The 7,892-nt window shown below is 40.8% G+C and overlaps 1 pseudogene; it reads right to left on the bottom strand.

Annotated features, from left to right (window-relative positions):
• Positions 1-808: 808 nt before the first annotated feature.
• On the bottom strand, positions 809-2,316 carry LOC147603101 (laccase-12 pseudogene; annotated as a pseudogene).
• Between the last annotated feature and the right edge of the window lie 5,576 nt (positions 2,317-7,892).

Consider the following 7,892-nt stretch of genomic DNA (forward strand, 5'->3'; position numbering starts at 1 on the left):
AGTTTGGTCACCACATCGGATGATGTTTTGGTATATTAATTACTACCTAGTGTGGAATTTTCAAATGTCTTTAATGCTCAAGAGGCCATGGAAAATCCTAGTTCTTAACGATACCATCATACCCAAACATCGTCCAACGGTGACAAAACTTTGCGACAATGTGGGGGGGGACCCCTCACATGCTCGTAAAATTATCCTAGTTGTGTTCCTTCCAGAAAATAAATTATCTTGAATCAAGAAACTCCATCCCTTGATACCAAAACAAAATATCAAATGTACTCTAGATTCAAAGAGTTGACAAAATCATGTTGATTGTTGTACAACAAATAAATAAGTTTTAGACAATAACACGACACATTACCTAGAATGCTAAGAATAATCTCGGGTAGTTACATTTGTTTCTTTATATATGAGGGAGGTAAAATTACATTAATTTAAAACTTGGAGGGGTTGCAGGAAATGAAATATCCTCGACCGATGGTGGACATCCACATAGTGTAACAAACACAAGGGAATCCTAAGAAGAATTCCATGAAGTGCTAGAGGGGAAAACAAAAAGAAGGAAGAATGAAAAAATTGGCTAGTATGGGTGTGGGATTCATCAGAATCCTGAGTAACAAAACACAAGGGTAACCTAAGAAGAATCCCATGGAGTGCTAGAGCGAAGGAAGATTGAAAAAAATGGTTGGATGTGGGATTCGTCAGCTTAGCAAGATGGCAAGTCGAAGGGCGGGGGCTGAACGGACTACTCTGGTCCCCAACTAGTGTGGATCTCCAAGTGACAGTGCATAGGGTTGTGACACTAATGTCAGCAATGCAAGAACATGAAAACTTGTTGAAGGCATAATATTGGTGTAGTTGTACCTGGATTGTCCGCCCGGAAGCGGAGGGCGACCCACCCTCCCTTGGGGACGCCTACAGTGTTGCGCTCAGGAGGGTCGGCCATGTTGAATGTAGAGGGATCGCTCGTGCTATTGTAGTTTCCGACTCCTTGGTCTACCACAAAGAAGTTGTAGCCGTGGAGGTGGATGGGGTGACTCTCGGTGCCGAGGATGCTGGTGCCTTGTAGAACGAGCTGCACACTGGAGTTGAAGGGCAGCCAGGAGAGCCGTGTGCCCATCTGCGGAGCGAGGTTCTTGGGTTGTGCACCAGTATAGTTGAAAGGCCTAACGGGGTTGTCCGGAAAGCTAGTGGGAAAGACATTCATGGCACTGGTCCGATTCTTCTTGACGCTCATTGACTTGAAGAAGAAGGACTGCAGGAGGGCGGTGTTGGGAAGGGTGAAAGAAACATTGCTGACTGCGGCTGCGAACATGCCTCCAGAGGGCCCCTGGCATACTTTGGCGCGAGGGCAGGGTTTTCTGGCCAGGCCCACGGTGAAGAGCAAGTGGCGGTCTACATTGAGGGGAACGGTGTCTGGGAAGGCGTTGGAGTTGAGGGTTCTCAGACTAGCGCTGAAGTTGTTGGCCAAGGTGGTGTCGTTGTAAGGAGGAAGGGCAGGCAAGACCGGCATGGAGGAGTTGGGGGATCCCAAATACTCAACCACTGCGGTTGCCGTGGTATCGTCGAAGGGCACGGTGGGACCTGCGGAGTTGTAGGCCCTCACTGCGAGCAAGTACCTTCCGATTGGCTGATCGGCAGTGACCGGTCTGCCCTGGCGCGATGAGTATGGAGCTGGCCTTGAAGGGCTTGGTATAGGTGGCGTCGATCTCCACCACGGTCAGCGTATGGTTGGCGAGGCTGAGGAAGAGCTCGTCATTGAGGCCGGCATTGATGATTCGGAGCAGGTAAGTCTGGTTCTGCGCCACCGGGAGCTTAAACAAATCTGTAATTTAATACGCTGATTCTTACAACAACCAAATTGTGTACAGACAATAAGCTGTCCGTGCCTGAACAATTGTAGAGGGCTCCCGGCTGCCCGTTGATCGTGTAGGCATCGGAGACGTTGGGGCCGGCTCCAGACTGCAGCGCTTGCTTTATCACAACTTCCGTATCCGAATTCCACCACTCACCTGAATTTGTAAGTTGCAAAACTCTCAACGTGTTACCAATGCCACCCCTACAGGATGGCCAACTCTTGTGCACAATAGGGCGCATCCAGGAGATGTGAGCGTGCCAGAAGAGGGTGCCACGCTGGCCGGTGACGGTGAAATTGTAGAGGTAGCTCCGCGTGATCTCACCAACCGCTGCTAGAACTGCAGAGGGTGCTCTTTTCTCATCGCAGTTGCCTTGAGTCTCACCTTGTCCGTTTCTAATGTTTGGCAAAGCAAAATGGAGCCTTATCTGTAGTGGGTGGCGTTTCTTGACAACCCACATCCACCCGTTGCACGTTACAAGCAACAATCACACTTGATATATATATCACGTGCTTTGAAAACTTTTTCAACCCCTTTTGTTCATTTTGCCTTTCTTTTTTGATCAAACTAAAATAAGTTTCTTCCACTTTTAGAACTAGTGCAATTACAAAACTCTGAATTTAAAACTCATCGACCATATAAGAGTACATATATATTCTTAATTAGCTTACTGTTGCTTTTTTAAATCTCTTTTTTCAATGCTCAGTAGATATTGATTTTTTAAATATTTCATCCACTTTAAGATTGAAATATTCCTAACTAAGTTGTGGTTGTTTTTCTAAATCCACAAATCCACTTTGTATCTGCGCACGGACGTTAGATTATTTAAATACTTTGTTTTGGGATTGTTTTCATTGCTTTTGGTATTTTCATGAACCTTAGTAACTAATGTGGGTACACACACACATATACCAACAAGTTTGCTATGTACCAAAAACTATGCATTGCATGAGAATGCTTGTTGATGTGTACAAAACTTAGTGACATTCTATATTATATTACGATTGAATAGTATATTCGACAATATTCAATAAGTTGCTTTTTCATGGATCAAACCACTCTTACAAGTCTACAATAATAAGTCAGTGGATGTTTGTAATTGCCACATAAAACATTAATGAATCTATATCTGTACATTTACAATGGTATAACTTTAATAAAGTGAACTAAATTAATATAAAAGCTTTGTATACATTTGCTTTTCTATAATCTACATATGATATACAATACAAGATGGAAACATGGATTATATACAATTATTTATATTCTCTTGAATATCCTAATCATTAAAAAATTAATCATGATCTTATGTTTTAAAAAAAATAGTGTAAGCCTTTATGATAGTCTAAAATAGAAGGTCAAGGCCATGCCTAAGAAAATAGGGTACAAGAAAAGAAAATCGGAGGCTAAGAAATCTTGCTCAAAGCTTTAGCATGGCCCTGCTTAGTTTTTAGACAAGAAAGAGATGATTGAGTGCAATGGAGTCCCTACCTAAAAAGGGAGTCCTCTAAAGAGAAGGGTGTGTTCAAAACAAGGTGAAATCTTATTTCTTCTATTGTTCCTTTTTGTGTTCTTATTTGATGTTCATATTTTACTTTATACTTCTCTCACTTGTACTTTTACACATCCCTTTCAATTTCAAGATTCTATTTCACCTTATCCAAATTTCACTTGTTCTTGTAACTTCATTTATCTAAATTCTACTTTAATTATTGAATTACATTCTTGTAACTTCATTATTTATGTGTTGGGTGAGATAAAAGTAGCATGTGGAAGGAAAAGAAACTGCATGACTTTACAAAAGTTCTTGAAGACATTAATCTTTCATGACATTCTTTGAGAAATGGGTGATAATTAGATTAGTATTATGAATGAACATACCAAATGTATGTGAACAACCATTTCTACTTAACAGTGTGTATGTGATTCAATCTATATTAGGCCCACATGAAAAGAGACCACATTCTAGTCATACGTCCCCCTATTTCTAACGTAATGCACTGACACTCTATGGAGAAAACTAGCTGTGTTGATGCTCAGTGGTAGAGATATATCAATGCCATGCTCAAAGTACCCAATGTAAAAAAAGCTAGTGAAGTGGGGTAAATGTTTAGAGCACTCTATCTATTGATGTACTCAATCCTATAAAAATGCATTGTATCTATTGGATCAAACATATGATTTTTTGAGCTAAACCTCTTGCCTTATCATTAAGCTTCATTTTTATCATTACCATTGTCATTAGTGTTAATCTTTTCCTTGCTTTCCAGCATTCTACAATCTTCATTTTGATCCATTTCTATACACCTTAATCAACTCTAGGTGCAAATCTCAAGTTGGTATAAGAGCCACCCCCTAGATAGCTATACACTTAGGGTAGGTTAGATTATTAAAATGGTTAGATGTTTTTTGAAATTTAAATTTAAACTACTTTCAAACATATTTTCCCATCTTGTATCAAGCTCCAAAATCAAAACAAATCAAAGGTTTTTGCTCCATTGTCTTCAAAGGTTTAAACTACCTTCAGATCAGGAAGCTACCTTCGCCCTATGCATGCAGGAGTGTGGTTCATCACTGTCACTTGGAGATCCACGCAAGTTGGGGTTTGGAAACTGCTTTCCTTCTAACAAATGGCATTGGAGCAGAGCAGTGCGTTCAGCCCCCGCCCTTTGACTTGCCATCTTGCTAAGCTCCTGCCCTTTGACTTGCCATCTTGCTGAGCTGACGAATCCCACATCCAACCATTTTTTTCAATCTTCCTTCGCTCTAGCACTCCATGAGATTCTTCTTAGGTTTCTCTTGTGTTTTGTTATTCAGGATTCTGATGAATCCCACACCCATCCAAGTTTTTCATTCTTCCTTCTTTTTGTTTTCCCCTCTAGCACTTCATGGAATTCTTCTTAGGATTTCCTTGTGTTTGTTACGTTATGTGGATGTTCACCATCGATCGAGGATATTTCATTTCCAGCAACCCCTCCAAGTTTGAAATTAATGTAATTTTACCTCCCTCATATATAAAGAAACAAATATAACTACCCTAGATTATTCTTAGCAATCTAGGTAATGTGTCGTGTTATTGTCTAAAACTTATTTTTTGTACAACAACCAACATCAATTTGTCAACTCTTTGAATCTAATGTACATTTGATATTTTGTTTTGGTATAAAGGGATGGACTTTCTTGATTCAAGATAATTTGTTTTCTTGAAGGAACACAACTAGGATAATCAAAGATGCATACTCTCATTATGAAAGTAGGGTGAAAGATGTAGAGTTTAGGACTAAAGAAACACTTGGAAGGAACACAACTAGGATAATCAAAGATGCATACCCTCATTATGAAAGTAGGGTGAAAGATGTAGAGTTTAGGACTAAAGAAATACGGCAAGGAGCAATAAAGCTTTCATCTTAGGATGGAGATAAGGAGACAAGACACATGGAAAAAAGTAGCAAATGAAGGGGATACTAAGAGCAACAGTGCCCTTACCCAAAGGTACGGTTGGGGTATATAGGACATTCCATGAGAATAAAGAGATTTGAGGTACTAAGAGAAACATGGCCCTTACCCAAAGGTAGGGTTCGATATATAGGACATTCCACAAGAATAAGTAGATCTAGGGTGAGATGTGTGTGCATGCATGGTTTCCTTGTTTAGGCTCAATCGTACCAAAAATTCATACACACTCAAGAAGGTAGTTCTCTCAATATGATGCACCAAAGAGAATGGGCCATACATGGGTTATAACATTAATCAGACCATTTGGTACATATCAAATAACTTGTGAGCACACAAAGGGCCTAAAGAAATATATGTGCACTCTTTCATTACACTACCCAACCAAAGTTTTCTATTCTCCTACATATCAAATAACTTGTGAGCACACAAAGGGCCTAAAGAAATATATGTGCACTCTTTCATTACACTACCCAACCAAAGTTTTCTATTCTCCTACATATTTTTGCTCTAGGACTCTATGGGATTTTTCTTCGAGTTGTCTTGTGGTGATTACTTATGTGGACGTCACATTGGGGACTACTTATTTCTGCAATTCCTCCAAGTTGTGAATTGTACTTTTTTCACTCATATTAAAGAAACAAATATGTTTCTGTTGAATGGTTTTTAGCATACTAGGTACCTTTTTGTCTTGTTGTCTAACATTATTAAGTGTGCAACAATCTGTGACCTTCCCATTATTATACAACCTTTCGAGTGTCTCTAGGGACACAAAATTTTCTTGTGATATTTACAAATTCTAACTTAAGAGGGATGAAGTTTCCTGATATAAAGGTAACTTATGTTTATGATGATTAAACCCTTACAAAAAACTAGGATGATGAAGTGATTGGGAAAAAAGAAAACCGTCGACGAATGAGATTGAATTTAAATGGGATCTCTCTTGGAAGTTTGGGATGAGTTGAAGTGTTGGAATTAGGGTTACAGGAAAGCACACAAAGCTTGGAGTAGAAGCAGCAAGAATGCACACAACACAAAATGTATTAGATTGTGTCAATGTACAAAAGATAAGTTAGCCCTAGAAGGATGGGCGTATATACAAGCCGGGGGAAAAAACCTCCTAAAGAGGGAAAAAGTGCCCCGACGGTCCTAAGTGTGTTCACACACATCACTGCCTATATATATGGCAACAAATCCCCCCTGGGAGTGATGGTGTGAACGAGAGCTGGCACTCATGTATAGGGGAGTGCCATGCCCGAAGTAGATCAATCCACAAAGGGGAGCAAGCCCAAAGCTTTGCGGAAAGCTTCGAACTTCTCACGAGGAAGCGCATTTGTGAAAAGATCGACGAGGTTGTCCTGTGTTGGCACATAGGCCAAGCTGATCTCTCCTGCTGAGAGTCTCTCCCTGACATAGTGATAATGCACCTCAATGTGCTTTGTGCGAGCATGAAAAACTAGGTTTCTCGCAACTGCCAATGCGCTCTGACTGTCAGTGAAGATAGAGGTGGCAGACTCCTGTCCAACACCCAAGTCAGCCATAAGCCGTCTGAGCCACACACACTCAACCGTAGCTGTGAAAGCTGCCCTGTACTCAGCTTCACAACTCGAAGTGGCCACAGTAGGTTGCTTCTTGCTCAACCAAGATATGCATGAGCTACCGACGAGCATGAAACAAAAACCACTTGTGGACACTCTTGTGTCATAGCAACCAGCCCAATCTGAGTCTGAAAAAGCATGTAAATCTGGCGGCAACAATCCCCCCTTGGGATAAAACAACCCAAGATGTATGGTGCCACTCAAGTAGCGAAAGATGCGTTTAACTGCCTTCCAATGCTGAGACCCTGGGCTATGCATAAACCTACTCACCTGTGAGACTGCAAACTGAATGTCCGGCCTCATAATGCATACATAAATGAGGCAACCAACAGCTGTCTGATAGAGTGTGACATCAAAGTGATCTCCAGCATCATGAAGACTCAACTTCAAACCTGTCTCCATTGGAGTAGCAATAGGCTTGCAGTCTTCAAGGCCAAATCTCCGCAACAATGTCTCAATATACTTTGTTTGACACAAAGCAATACCTCCATCACACTGCTTAAACTGTATCCCCAAATAATGATGCAAATGCCCCAAATCTGACATCTCAAAAGAGCATTCAAATCAGCCTTAAAATCAGCAATATGACTCTCATTTGGTCCTGTGAGCAGCATGTCATCGACATAGAGAGCAATGATTAGATGTACATCATCCACATGTTTAACATATAAAGTGCTTTCTGTTGGACTATTCTGAAAACCATGTGCAGTCAAATATGCATGTATCTTTTCATACCAAGCTCCTGGAGCTTGCTTTAAAACATATAAAGCATTTTTCAACGTGCACACTTTGTTTTCCTGCCCTCTTTGAACAAAACCACGAGGCTGCGATACATACACCTCCTCATGCAAATCTCCATTCAAGAACGCAGTCTTTATGTCCAACTGATGTACATTCCAACCATTATGAGCTGCCAATGCACAAATGCTACGAATGGTAGTCATACGACAAGTGGGAGCAAAGGTCTCATCAAAATCAATGCCCT

This window comes from Cibotium barometz, chromosome 65, assembly GCF_041138505.1.
Source record: "Cibotium barometz isolate CiBa-2024 chromosome 65, ASM4113850v1, whole genome shotgun sequence".
Classification (NCBI taxonomy): domain Eukaryota; kingdom Viridiplantae; phylum Streptophyta; class Polypodiopsida; order Cyatheales; family Cibotiaceae; genus Cibotium; species Cibotium barometz.